The sequence below is a fragment of the Grus americana genome, chromosome 5 (assembly GCF_028858705.1).
Source record: "Grus americana isolate bGruAme1 chromosome 5, bGruAme1.mat, whole genome shotgun sequence".
NCBI lineage: Eukaryota > Metazoa > Chordata > Aves > Gruiformes > Gruidae > Grus > Grus americana.
Window position 1 is genome coordinate 17,286,290 of NC_072856.1, and position 14,220 is coordinate 17,300,509.

The following is a 14,220-nucleotide window of genomic DNA, read 5'->3' on the forward strand; positions in this document are numbered from 1 at the left end:
AGCAGTGAAGAACTGCAGGGTTGTGACAGTGTTTGGAAAATGTGGGTGCCTCACGTGGGGCGATCTCAACTGGTCCTGATTTTCAGCTGGCCGGTGCTTTGTTCTTGACAAAAATCCGTGTTCACGAGGGTTCAGGCTAGGTTCATTGAAACACAGGGACCTAACATGGCTGATTACAATGGAAAACTTGCCTTAACTCGGTTTTGTGCTGTTGAATACGGAAAGGGAGGCAAAATAAGCACGTGGAATTGCAGTGAATGGGGCTGCGGAAGCGGCAGCAGCCCCAGGGGAGCCCTGAGCTGGCAAAGGAGCACACAGGTTATAAACAGACAGGCTGGGGATCAAGTCATTGCGTCGTGAAGGAGGCAGCTTTAAAAAACTGGCCCAATCTGATCTGCTTTGGCTCTTTCCTAGAGGACAGCCACCCTCAGCTGAGCATCTGCTGAGACACCTGAAACATTTCTCCATCAGTAGCAGCTCACAGCATTCGTATAGCTGCCAAATGGCGTATTGATTCCCCTGTACAGTATACCTGGTTAAAACCTAGATGTATATATGTGGATAACATCAGAGATGGCAGTGCTTTTTTTTTAATGGCTCAGTGCTTGTTTTCTGCTTTTGATTTTTGCCTGATGAAACAGCATGGAATAGGCTTCTCAACTAGGGGTAAACTTAGCTAACAACTCCAAAATACACCAAAAGGAAAATACCAGCCTAAACTCTCCTTGCTTGTGGTTATCAGAAAAATGAACTGTGAGGTGTTTTGTACACTCTATACAGGTAAATACAGAAAGATTAAAACAATAACACCACCACCCCACACAGGTGTCCCTCCATCCTCCTTGGGAACAGCTTAGTAGTGCTACTACTCACCTAGGACACGGTCTTTTCCAAGGGTCCCTGCAGAGGGAATTAGGTAAGCAGGGTCAAGCAAAGGATCAGCAGGGAGAAGGGAAGCTTTATTCGTGGCTCTATTCCTGCTTCTCAAATTGCTGGCCATCCCACATCTATGAGCATCCTGGATCTAGCAAAGGGCACAGCAGCGCTCAGAGGCTGCAAGCTGAAGTCAATTATGTGCCAGGTGTGTACAAATCAGTTTTTGTTGGCTTTCAGGATGCTTTGCAATCTGATCACGCTTCCTGGCTTCCCCCCCACCCCCAAACAGAGAGGTCAGAAGCTACTTTTTGTAACAAAAGACCTAAGATTCTCATGTACTCCTATGGCTTCAGAAGCTGTGATTCCCAGAAAACAAGCCACTGGATGATCACTGGTCACAAGTAATGGCCACGTTGCCATTTTAAGCGGCGATGTCTTCCCTGGTTGTAGCCTAAATACCATTCATGTCAAGCTGTAGCGTGATATCTAGCAGTGAATTGGTGTGGCAGGCTGGTTTCCTGGGAGACATCGACCTTCATCCTGCAATTTGTGTAACCAGAAGAACGCGAAGCCTGGCTCAGCTCCCAGTGCATCCCCTTACAGTATTTTCACCCACTCCAGCAGCAGGTACATTAGGCCTGGAAGAACAGTGCATTTGTGCAATCTCAACGAATCCTCATTGCAACAAGAGTAGAAAACGCCTTTTTGTTTCACCTGCGAGCAGTGAATGTGTCAGAGAGGAGGCACAAGGCAGCTGGAGGAGAAGCAGTCCTTTTTGTTTTGCGGACAGCACGTTATCTAACAGGAGCTACCAACATGTTCAGTAGCTTTCTATCCTAACCTTTAAGGCAGGGTAAAGCTAGAAGTGCCACAAATACTCTCAAAATAAGTTCAGAAGAAACTACCATCTGGGTAGTCCTTGTGTCTGGCATTTTCTCCATATGCTTAGTAAAAGATGACATATTTTGCTATAGGTGGGGGCCCAGTGTTTGAGATAAGCGAGTTACAGAAAGTCCATCTTTTATATTTAGATTTTTAAAATATATTACGCAAAGACTTTTCGGGGGGGGGGGGGAAAGACAGAAGCTGCTGAGAGGAGCCATTGGCATCACCCTCACCCTCTGAGGAGAACAGGAATGACACACTCGCTAACCCTGCGTAACATTTTGAAGAATACAAATTGTTCTGATAAACCTGCATTTTCCCCATGCACAACTGGCTTTGATGGAATCCTACTCCTATCAGTTGGTTACTCAGCAACTTCCCAAGAACCCAAAACAGTATTAGTCCATAAAACACTTTCTTGGGCTCTTTTTCTGAGGACAAGAGCTTAGAAGAGGAGGGGCTGAGTACTTCTATTTCAAGTTACAGTTCAGTAGGCAGATAATTCTTCTAAACTTGTGAAAGGACATTAATCAGCACAGAAATGAGAAATTCTTACGGATAGCTTATTCTCCAGTTAGAAACTGTAGGGTTTTGTATAATTTATTTTTCCTAAATATAAGCCATTGTCTACTGCAGAGATGATGGACAACAGTCTGACCCCTCCTGGCAATTACCGTGTTCCTATAGACAGGTTTTCGCAGGCTTGGAGCCTGATCCATTCACCATCGGCTGCTGGATTTCACACTGTATTAAATGTTCTTTTTTGCAGAGGTCTTACTTAAACAAGCTTCACTGGCACAGTGAAACGGCTACCCTAAAATTCAGATTCAAAACAGTTTCCAGGAATCGTCTCTTCCAGTAATTTTACTGCTAGAACGATCTTGTATAGCTCTCCCCTACAAAACGTGGAGCCAAACTCACGTCGATGTAAGCCACCCAAATCCAGGCTGCATTTCAGATCTCTCCAGTGGGTTTATCTCACAGTGCACGTGATGCGCATCTGCTCACTTCATAAAACTCCTTGTCATTCCTGAAATTGTGAAACAAACTCCATCCTTTCCTGGAATACCTGTATTGCTAGGCTTACCCAACAACTTTAAGTAAATACCTTCATTTTGGTTACCAGGCAACTTAGTCCTCAACAACAGAGCAAACCCCATCCCTTTTTCAGGTTTTTTTTTTTTCCTTCTTTAGATCTGTGGATTACCTTGTCGTAACTTGTTGGTTATGACAGCTAGCCACAACCAGAGCAAAACTGTTATTCTCATTTTGTGGGTATATTAATTAAAGCCAGGCAGCAGGAGGAGGACTGCTGCTGCTGTGGTAGGGGCCTGAACTACTCCTGCAGGTAAAATCTCTCCCAAACTCTATCTGAAACTGCACGGGTAAACATAGCTACATTAAATACAAAAATATAAGTTAAAACAACGTGAAGGCTTCTACAATTCAGAACAGATTTTATCCTTACTGTATAACTTACAGGTTTGGCTGCACACTTTCTAAAGCCATTGAAGACACTTGTTCTGTGCATCTCCCGTTCTGCCCATTTGTCTCTTTGCCTGGATCGTACACCTAGGCTGCCACGACCCATACTTCTACTCCGACCCTTAAAGAGTTATTTTTAAGCAAATGCTCTGCCTTTGTTCTGTTTCCACACCAGCCAGCAGCTGGTGCCGGACACGTTGTAATCAAGGCCTCGCTTACGCTGCGACAAGTTGGTCTCAAACTCTGTACCAGGCTTCCTGGATTTCTTTTGGTCTGGCAGAAACAAAATTCTGCAAGAGGATTTCTGTGAGCTCGAGATGAAAAGAAAGAATAAAATAATTTACAATCTCTGCCAGTGGTTTTGATAAAAAATTCAGTGCTCTACTCTGCCTGCTCTCCTCCAGCTTTCCAGAGAGCTGCATGGTTTTGCAGTATTGGCGCCCGGGGTGCAGCAGGAGGAGGTCCAGGCAGTTGAGCAGGGCTGTTGGGGCAGGCAGCATGTGGTGAAGCCCAGGGCTTGTGTCACGAGCACGTTAGGTGGGTAATCCTGGCATTATGATTGGCCTCAGAATCGTTAACGTTGGTATCGTGGGCTCACAGTACCGCTGGGCGATGTGCCAGTACTCGGTCTGGTGTGATGTGGAGACCACTCAGCGCCTAATGAGGTAAAAAAACCCCAAAGGATGCACCAGACTGTTTACAAAGTACATATTTTAGCTTCTGTGTTTTTCCTCTGCCTTACAAGGCTGTGATATACAGTGTCGGCACCAACAATGCCATAATCTGGCAGCCGAAGCGCACAGAGTCATAAAGAGCTATTTACTAGTTATCAGACTTTTCCTCCCCCTGCCCCCCCTTCCCCCATTTGCTGCTCATTTCCTTATCCAGCCCGGCTTGCATCTTGCGAAGGGCATCTCATTTGGTAGGACACCCACTCAGAGTGAATCCAGACACGTTCGCTCAGTCACACAGATGTCAGACTTTACAAGAGCATCCATAGTGATGCAATAATATAATAATTAAATATAATAACGATTACAAGCCCAATCCAAACCTCCCTTGATGTGAGGGGAGCTGTATCAAGTCCAACAGCACTTGCCAGTGCCAATAGTCTGCATGAGGCCATGTGTAATTAAAGAGTAAGAGGATGCTGGTTGCAGCTGTGGAGGTGACAAGGCTGATGTAGTTCAGGCTGTTGGAGTTTTCTTTCCACAAACCTAGAAACAGGACTTTGGAGAAACTGTCAAGTTTGGGAGCATTCTCTGGTGGTCTGCAGAAACATCCTTCATCACCTGCCACAAAAACGTCACCCATGGCTCCCCTCTTACAGGTTAGTGTTACGGACAGGTTGTGGTAGCATCTGTGTGGGCTTCGAAGGACCTAAGCATGTCATCTGGCACACTGCTAGCATTGGCTAGAGAGTGATGAAAGATGGTGGAACTGGAGATGAGACCCCAGCCCAGAGTGCAGCTGGAAACAGTGCCAGTGGCATTGCTGTGCAATTTTAGAGACTATAGGTGCTGTTTTGCTCCAGAGGTTGACTGCAGTAAAGCACACACAAGTTGTATTTATAAATATTGCTGGATTTTAAAGTTTCCTGGAGAAGCAATGCAAATTTGCAAATCCAGAAAGAATATTGTTGGGACTTGTTGAAGTGCTCAATATAAACTGTAACATGCAAGCCATTAAAATGAAGATACTTGGCATTCGCATTCACACATATGGGCCTTTCAAAACCATTCTTCTGGTTTGGCAGCTCCTATGCTCCTTGAATGATGCACAACCTACTTTTATATGTTCCCGTAAGATGCTTCTGCAAAGTTGGCATTTTTTTAAAAACTTGTGGAGAAGAAATCTGACGAAGAAGCACAGATCTGATGGAGAGAAACTTCAGAGACCTACTTCATTTGCATGAGTCCTTTTGCAAATCATGGCTGATATCTCCGCTTTGTGTTCGGTTTTTCGTTTGGCTGCTTCTGGATGCGCAAACCTGGAAGCAGACTTTTCAAAGCAGCCCTGAGCCAGGCTTTGCAAATGAAATGTCAGCGCTGTCCGAGGCCGGGGACACTTTCTGTGCTGATAAGCAACTCCTGTGAGTGGCCAAACTGATCCATCTCCTGCTCTGACAGTGCCATTGTCTAACCTGACTGTTGAGCGAGGCTTTAAGGCTAAGCAGAGGATAAAACCCTACAATTGACCATGTCCAATGACTGCCTCCATCATGTGACATTTCCTCCATGTACATAAAGGCATAATTGACACTTTGGACCTTGCAGATGTTTTGCAATTCATTTGGTTCCCACAAAGATAGCAGAAAGTAAGTCTCGTGAACTGGCAAGACCGTGTTTTCCTCTGAACACGTTCTTATCTCTAAAACGTATTTAGATGCAAATTGCATCATGTCTATGGCCCCACTTGTTTTGTTTTGCTTTTTCCTCTAAACAGACTGCAATATTTTTTTAAAAGTATATAAATATTCAGGTGTTCCTAAAAAAACTGAGTCCATTTGACTTCTTAGCAAGTGATCTGCATCATGCGTGAATGGCAGTATGTTCTGCCCTCTGCTCATGGCACTCTGCTTTGTGCTTCCTAATTTAATTTGCCTTTCTGACTCTTCAGTGATCCCTTCCAAAGAGAAACCTCTTTGCTAAGAAGCCATTTGCTGTGCTCTCAACAGAAGCAGATGTTATGAACAACTGGTTGGCTTCGTCTGGGTCTCGGAGGTGCTATGCCACAACGGCATAGCAGCGAGGTCAAGTGTGGCCCTCACGCAGTACAGAGATGTCTTAGTACAAACCTAGCAAAATTATCACCTTTTCATGTAATTGAGCAAAGCTTCATCCTCTGTGGCTTGTCCTTCTTCTCTGTAAAATGGGAAAGATGGTAATTCCCTCCTGATTCGTTAAAGATTTTTCTTATAAGCAGCCTTTGCTTTCACAGATGGAGACCTCTTGTGCTTAGCCTTACAATCACAACTCCTTTCACCCCGGTTTGTTCCTAATTAGCTGCCCTGAAGTGACAGGGCTGTCCTGGTTATCTGCGGGCAGAGACCAGAGGACCTCAGTTACCATGGCTGTCAGTCTGCACCTACAACAGCACTAAATGTATTTGAAATTATTTTTTAAATACTTGGGAAAGGACAATAAGACAGACTTGGACTCCTGAATGAGGATGGGTCTACACCTTTTTAAAGAAAAGTTGTCCATTTTAGTTGTGGGAGGATTAAGGCTGTGAAAAACCTCAGGGAAAGGAGTGGATCTTGGTCTCTTCGTGCCAAGATTGAATGACTTTTTGTAAGATAACACTTGAGTCAGACAAATTGCTGGGCTTAGCAAAGAGTAACTGGGTGAGATCTATCGTCTGTGTCGTACAGAAGTTCAGAGCAGATGCTCTAATGGGATCTTCTGCCTTTAAAACCTATGAAATACTGGAGCAGCAGGGATGTCCTGAGTCACGTGGACCAGTTCCCTGCCTTTGCAGGCAATCATAGTCTATGATCTCTATCACAAATTAATCAAGTGACATCTTAAAGCTGGGAGGTTTGGCCCTCCATATTTACAGTGGGGTGCTGTTGCCCCTTCTCTGATGTTTAGAAACCTTCAAGAATGTACTATTGGACAAGTTACATGTTTGTTCTTGCGGTAACGTTATTCTTCGGGTGAAACAGCACTTGTCCTCCCTGTATATATTTATCAAGAGCAACCTTAGCCTTTTGCTTTGCTAGGTTAGACAGAGAAACTCCTTACACAGGTTCTCAGTTCCTCTGACCGCCCTTTTTACTTTTCTTCTGCTCCATGCCACTCTCAGGAAAGACTCATCCAGCTCAAGGAACCAGACTACTACACAACACTCCAGCTGAAGGCATGCAGCTTCCACAGTTTCTAAAGAAATACCTCACCTGATACTATGCTCAGACCGAGAGTACCTTTTGCAGGTGGGGACTGCCCGCTCTGGTTCATCTTCAGTTGTTCTCATGTTCTGAAGCTGGAGAGATGCTGAGGGACCTCAGGACTGCAGACCTCATCTCTGAGGTTGGAAGAGGTTGGAAGAGGCGAGGTAGGGAGGGCTGCAAGAGTGGGAGAAGGGTTGCACGGCTGAGACCTAGTTTCCAATCTATGCAATATCAGTGTACGGACCTTCTTTGCACGCTCACAAACGCCACAACCCCAGGTGATTTGCCTGTACCTTCCCAGCTGGCCCAGCTCTGTTGGCCAGGATGGAGGGCTTCGCACCTACAAAGATAACCCAGAGACTCTGGTGGAGGAAATTGCTGATAACTTTCAATAGTTAGATAGAAAAATAGGAACTCTGTCCAAATCTATAACAAAGCGAGGGTATTTCCAGCCCCTCCTCCTCGCTATTGAAAGCTGCCAAGCAAAACACAGCTAAGCAAGCCTTGCCCACGATCAGCTCTATCTCCTCTTGCATATGGACTCCAGCGTGGTCTCTGCTTCTATGATCACATGCCATCTCAAGCATGTGACAAAGTAAAAACACTTAGTGCCATGGCACACCTAATGAACAGGTCAGGGGCGAAACATGCTGCAAATCAGAACTGAATTTCATGAGAACGTTTAAAACCAGTCTTCTGGCCCAGGGTTACGTGTCATTGTCATTTTCTGCCACCAGCTCTGAGGTCTACAAAACAAAGGTTGTTTCAGGCTGGGAAAACCCTAACATTTTTTTCCTCTTTTCCTCACAGTAGATCTGAAATAGTTTAGGCAAATCTTTTTTAAAATTGCCTTTAGGTTGTATATATATATTTTACATGTGTTACTTTGAAAGTAAAATCTCCAGACAGTTATAAATGAGTGAAAATAATGAATCGGACTTAACATTGTAACAAACTTACCACGATAACAACATATATATGTTATTACTCTTTGATACATAGATAGAGAACCTCTCTTAACTGTTATTGCTGGTTTTCTAATACGTGACCTTAACCTGAGATATGATGCAGTATTTTAAAGTTATTCATACCTTGACTTGAAGAAAGCACTTAGGCCTGCAGTTCAGCATATTTATGCTTAGACATCACTGGTATTTCCTTAATTGTGTGTTTTTAATACTTATTTAATGATGTTTTAATTTTTTAAGCAAGTATTTTTAACTCCATTGGATGAACAGCCTACCCTATGCAGATATAAGATGAATTTGGGGGATTTTGGTTAGCTGTGACAACGACAGATATCTGAGGAAGGTAACATTGCTAATATAACTGTTCTGCAACAGAGTAAAGAATTCGGTGGGACATATGTCTTTTATTGGTGGAGAAAACATCTATCTACTACTTCTGTTTGCTGATTAAGCTATCATCTGACTTACATTGCTAAAACCGAATTTAAGAGTTCTATATATAGTCCCTGTGCTTGATCGTGGTTATAGTCCAGACCCTGACTCTTTAATTAAGCAGAGAATATCAGCACTCAAAACCCACAGTCACTTCAGAAGAAACCCCTTAGAAATCTAAAATGATAGTGAAACTCCCTTCCCCCTCCTGCCCCGCCAAATAGTTCCCAGCAAGGAAAAATCCAGAGACCTTCAGTCAATGAGCAGACCTACTTCTTCAAGAGCTCACTTGTCTGTGGAGGCTTTAAGCTTTTTTGGGGCCTGGATTAAAAAATGCAAACACCTAAAGAAACTGAAGCAGACAAATAAATAAAGTCACCTCAGTGCTTCACGGATACCCTGGCTTTTGCAAAGGCTTGTCCAACCACAACCTAAATAATTCAAACCATCGTTGTCAGGCAGCAGCGCAGTCCTCCTCAATAGGCACTTGCCTTATCACTCTACAGCAGATGCTTCAGCCAACCATTGGATATTGAAAACATAAATAGTGAAACAAAATTTGGAGACAATGGTTTCTGGGCCGGGGACAAAATACTGATGGATATTGTCAGTCTCGGAGTAACCAAGCAGCAAAAGCTCAAGTGACAACAATAGGGAGGAGAAGAATAGGGACAAGTGAGGAGCCCTGAATCTCAATAAGGCCTGGAGCTGCACATGCTGCTGTTACCCTAGAAACTAACCTCTCCCCTGAAGAGGTTTGCCGGGGCATTGTCCAGGGGACACAAGATGTGTCATACACCAGATGGTCGTGTGCTGTATAACTCAGTTATCTGAGCGGTGGAGTGGAGGAATGCACGCTGCAGAGCGCTCCGGAGGGCTGCCCAGGGCACCATCTGTTCTTTCAGACCCAAGGCACTGCTTTGGCTTTGGCTTTTTTTTTTCTCCTTCCAAGAAAGGAGGGGAAAACAAAATTAAAATGATTCACCATTCAGAAGGGGGAAAGAAAAAAAAAAAAAGCTTAATACAGTTGCCATATCTAGCTTTCATTTAGCTAATTTTATCCCTGGGTTTTATGTCAGGTGAATTGCTTTTTTACGCCTGGGAGAGCAGCAATTATTTCTCTCTCAGGAGTCTATCATTTATAAATAAAACCCCTTTGAGACCTCACCGGTCATTTACCATCTGAAAACCCCCAAACGCTTTTAGCCATATGTTCTCCAAAGTCTCCTCTCTCCTCCCCAAAGCTCCCTGCGAAGGTTTCGGCAACGTGGGGGAAAGAGCATTTTTCTTTTCCAGGAATTGTTCTCCCCTTCGGCTGGGAAGGGGGGAAGGAGGAAAACAAAAAGTCAGAGTCGAAGTGGCGGTCTGAAGGACTGGCGTAGGAAGGAAATGTTAATCACAGGCTGCGATGCCAAGGAGCAGTGACTAACGCGCCTGCGAGGTGCAGGCACCAGGAAACATCCCGGGGGCCCGTCTCAAGTGCCAAGGGAGCCAGCCGACAGCCTCGCTGCCTTCCACCAGCTTTGGATCCGGCCCCGAATCAACTTGGGGGAGTGGGAGAACCAGATGGAAATTACGGTTCAGGACACTTCAGGGTACTTTAAAGGTGTATTAAGGTTTAACACTTGGGTGCAAGAAGATCAAGACAGGGTAGTAAAAGCGATGCTCAGGTTGCGAGAAACAGGGACTGAAACGTGTGCCTGGGGCAGTATTTTTTGCTTAATGACAGGACCTGTCTTCTGGTCCACCTTTCTGCTCCCCTGCTCCTGGCTTCTCTCCCGTGGCTGCTGAGGAACCCCCACCTCGCTGCACAGGAAAGAAAATAAATGGAAAATCAAATATTTGCTTGATTGCCGACTGAAATAACAGAGAAACATTTGCAACCGTTTAAGCAAATGCGTTATTTAAAATCTGCTCTGTAATGGCTGCAAGTGAGCACATGTCGTGCTGGCTGCGAGTCCGCAGCTCCTGCAGCATGGGCAGAGGAGGGTTTCAGTGGGGTAAGCACATCTGTCATTCAGATTTTAAAAGGCACACTAGGATTAAAAAGATGTTGCGGCTTGCAGAAAACTCCCTCGTGCAGTTGCAGTCAGTCATTATGTGGGTAACTCTTACCTGATGGTTCCCAAAAGTGATCTGAAGGGCACGTATCCCTCTGCCCATCAAACCCGCATCCAGTGTTTCAATTAGCACTTAGAAAGAAATCCCTAGGGAAATCAAGGAAAAGAGATGGAATCAAAGCAGAAGATTTACATACAGAATAAGGGCCAAGGATGCAAAAGGAGTAAAATCTGAATCATGTTTACAGGATTTATGTAAAAATCTGAATTACCTTTATAGACAGCTCAGTTAATAACCCCATTAGGCAATCATTAGGACTAACAAATTATTAGGCAATGCTTAAACAACAGTTGCAGACGATAGCATCTCAGAAGCTGCTTGTAATCCTAATACTTCATATGAGCTTATCATTCTTACAGCACTGGTAGTGCTTGTAACAACTCTATCTAACATATTAATCTTTCCGAATTAATGATCAATATACTCCTAAGGATATGACATACAGCAGGACTGAAAACTGAATTTATTTTCCTCCTTGGCTTCTTATTTTTTGTTTCCTTATAAGACTGCCAGCACAGAAAGCAGCAGTGATGCATTTCAGCACAGCTGGCTTTAAAGGTTGTGTGAAACGCACAGGCACTGGGGGTTTGGAATGCGATGCTCCCAGACTTGGGAAATCATGGCAAGAAAATCTCTAAAGATTTTTCTGCTCACCCCTGCCAGGGATTTGCCCCTCTCTGATCCCAAAGATCTCGCTGAAGGCTGCCTAGCCCACTTTCTGCACCTGGCCGAGTGATTGACCAGCAACTCGACGGGGTCGTGGAAGCTTTATTTCCTTTGTTCCATGGGTGTCTGCCATGGAGAGCCAAGTCTGGATTAACCGAGCCTAAATCCCTGGGCAGCTCGCCAGAGCAATGCTAGCTCTGAAGCAAACGCAGCTCCAAGATGGTTTCAAGACCGGCTTTATAGATCAGTTCTTCTTAAGCACAAATCCATGGGCAGAGAGCATAATGCCTCATGTCAGGCCCCCCGGGAAGCCTCTCCCCGCAGGCAGCAGTTGCTAGCCCATGCAGGAGCAAAGTGAACTTGGACAATGCCATTTCTTTCGGGCCAGCCCTTCCCCGGCAGCGCTCCCTTGCCAGCAACGTAGACATCTTTTCACTGGACACCACGCCGTATTACAATAACGCACATGGACGTGTTTCATAATACGCCTATCTGGCACCTGCGTTTTCTTTGTTGCGGTGCCAAGCATTTTGTTGGATTAGCTTTTAGGTCGCTGTCATTTGGAGCAATATAAGAAAAAACCACTATTTCCCAACATCTTTCAATAGCTGATCCAAAGGAAAGGTGCACCAAGCCTTGCAGGAGCCACCAACCCCCAACAACATATCTTCTGGGAGTCCCCTCCTCACCCCATGAGTTACAGGTTGTCTTCTGCTCCAAAGTGCGGGGTTACATCTCTTCCAGACCTCTGGGTTTGGGGGGGGGGGAGAGGGGACTTTTAGCCTAGTTCCTGTGGAAACAAGGTTAATGCACTCACGCTGTGTTTGTTTTGCCTCCCCCTAATAACTTTTGAACCTGTCAGCCTTGTTCAACTGAACTTGACAGAAGGTCTACAAAATAATTAAGTTCTTACATGTTTTGTGAAAATAGGCACTGAGGTAGAAGCAAGAGGGGCCCAGTATCAGTGTCCTTGCCGAGGAAAGGCTGAGCACAAATGCACATCTCATTGGGCACCAGGGGAACAACACAGAAAACAAACCTGCTCCACATTGCAACCGCAAGAAAAAAGCTTCAGCTGAAATTTGCACTTCTTAGACATCAAGGTCAGCCCATGGACAAGACAGAAAAAAGCCAGCGTTCATAGAATTAATTGCTATTTTGGATTCAAACTCAACAACCTTTGATTACTGCATGGGAACGAATCCTTCTTGGGACATGGCTAAGTGTCACCTCCACATGGCACTGGCGTAACAACTCACTGCCTTTCATGCACCTTCGTCAGAGCTACCGCTGTTCAGGGAGCCCAGGATGCAAAATGTTACACAAGCACTTTTGAATTAAATTGGAAGACATTTAAAAAGCCTTTGCTGTGTGTGCAGAAACATTGCATTGCATCTGTTTGAGTGGGGTAGGTAAGGAAATTCATATTGCTGAAGTGGAAAGAAATACCTCTAATTGTTGTGGCTTGAATACGTGAGTGGCATGCAAGAGTATTATAAACCAATGATTTGAAAACAGAAATGGGAAACAGAAACTTGTGAATTCACATGGCTCTGTGATCACGAGGAAAGCAATGCTGCATACACAACAGAGCCCAGCTTCCACTGAAAGACCATGGAAAGATGTCTTTACTACACATTCTGAACTTGCAAAGGCTTACATTAACGTGCACGTGCATGGACTGAGTAGTCCCACTGCAGGCAATAGCCCAACTCCTGTACATAAATGAAGCACATGAGTACATTTTCCCAGGAGTAGGACGTAAATGGGAGTTGCATCAGACCTGTAATCTTTTTCCTTTTCCTCTCAATGCCCCTCCTCTTCCCAAACCACCACCTCGTCAGTAAAACAAGAACAGTAATACACATCTCAGCAGGGTACACGAGGATTAGCTTAAAATGTTTTTTACCTTTTCTCCTTTAAACTCCCAGAAACAAAAATCTTCCTGTATTTCACTTTTTTATATTTCAGAAAGCAATTTGTTTCTTGCCCAGACCTTTTTAGCTCAGCACCCTGGAATATTTCCACCTTCCTCAGAACTGATGGGTGATAAATCAGCCCATGGGTGTCTGCTAGCAACAACAGCCCTTAACTTGCTGCAGTAAAACGGCTGTTTAATCCACTGACATCCAAAGATTTCTGCCTCAGCTAGTATTTGAGTGTAGTGCTGGCCCATTGCATTAATTGAAACGTACCTGCTTTAAAATGCAAGAGTGAAAATACCGGACTTCTGGTCTTCTTTTGTAAGATACTATGTCAAAGGGGATCTAACACCCAATATCCTCTAATTGTCAGTCTGGCAGCAGGCACTTCTAACTCTGAAACTCCTTGGGCTCAGAATAATAAAGGCTTTACATATAGCAGGGCTCCAAGGTGGCTTTTACCTCCTGAGTAATTATTTATATGAGAGTGGTACCTCAAGTCCCCAGAGAGCGGGTCCCTTTGTGCTAGGTACTGAGCAAACATATAGAAAGGGGCTGTCCCTGTCCCGAAAAATTTGTGGTCTAAACAGACAAGTGGGCTGAGCAGAGGAAAGCAAAACAGATGTGGCCAAACAGGTGAAGTGACTCACCCTGAGGTCACACTGTAGGTTAATGCTGATGCCAGGCACAGTGCTTCTGTCTCTTGAATCCCAACACAGCCCCCTAACCAGGAGCCCATGCTTTTGCTCATCTACTAAACCTCCTCCCTCACACACATCCCCTCCTCCTCCCATTAATCTTTCTTTTTGCAAACTTGCACGGTCATCTGCCTCTGCTGTGGAGTGAGACAGGCTGAGCTTTCATCACCACCTTCAGCTGGGCAGCCCCATGTTTCTCCTCCTCCGCTAGTCACTGGCTTCCTACCTTCTGTATCTGGCATCCCCTGGTAGGCTGAGGAAGCTGAGCCAGCTCA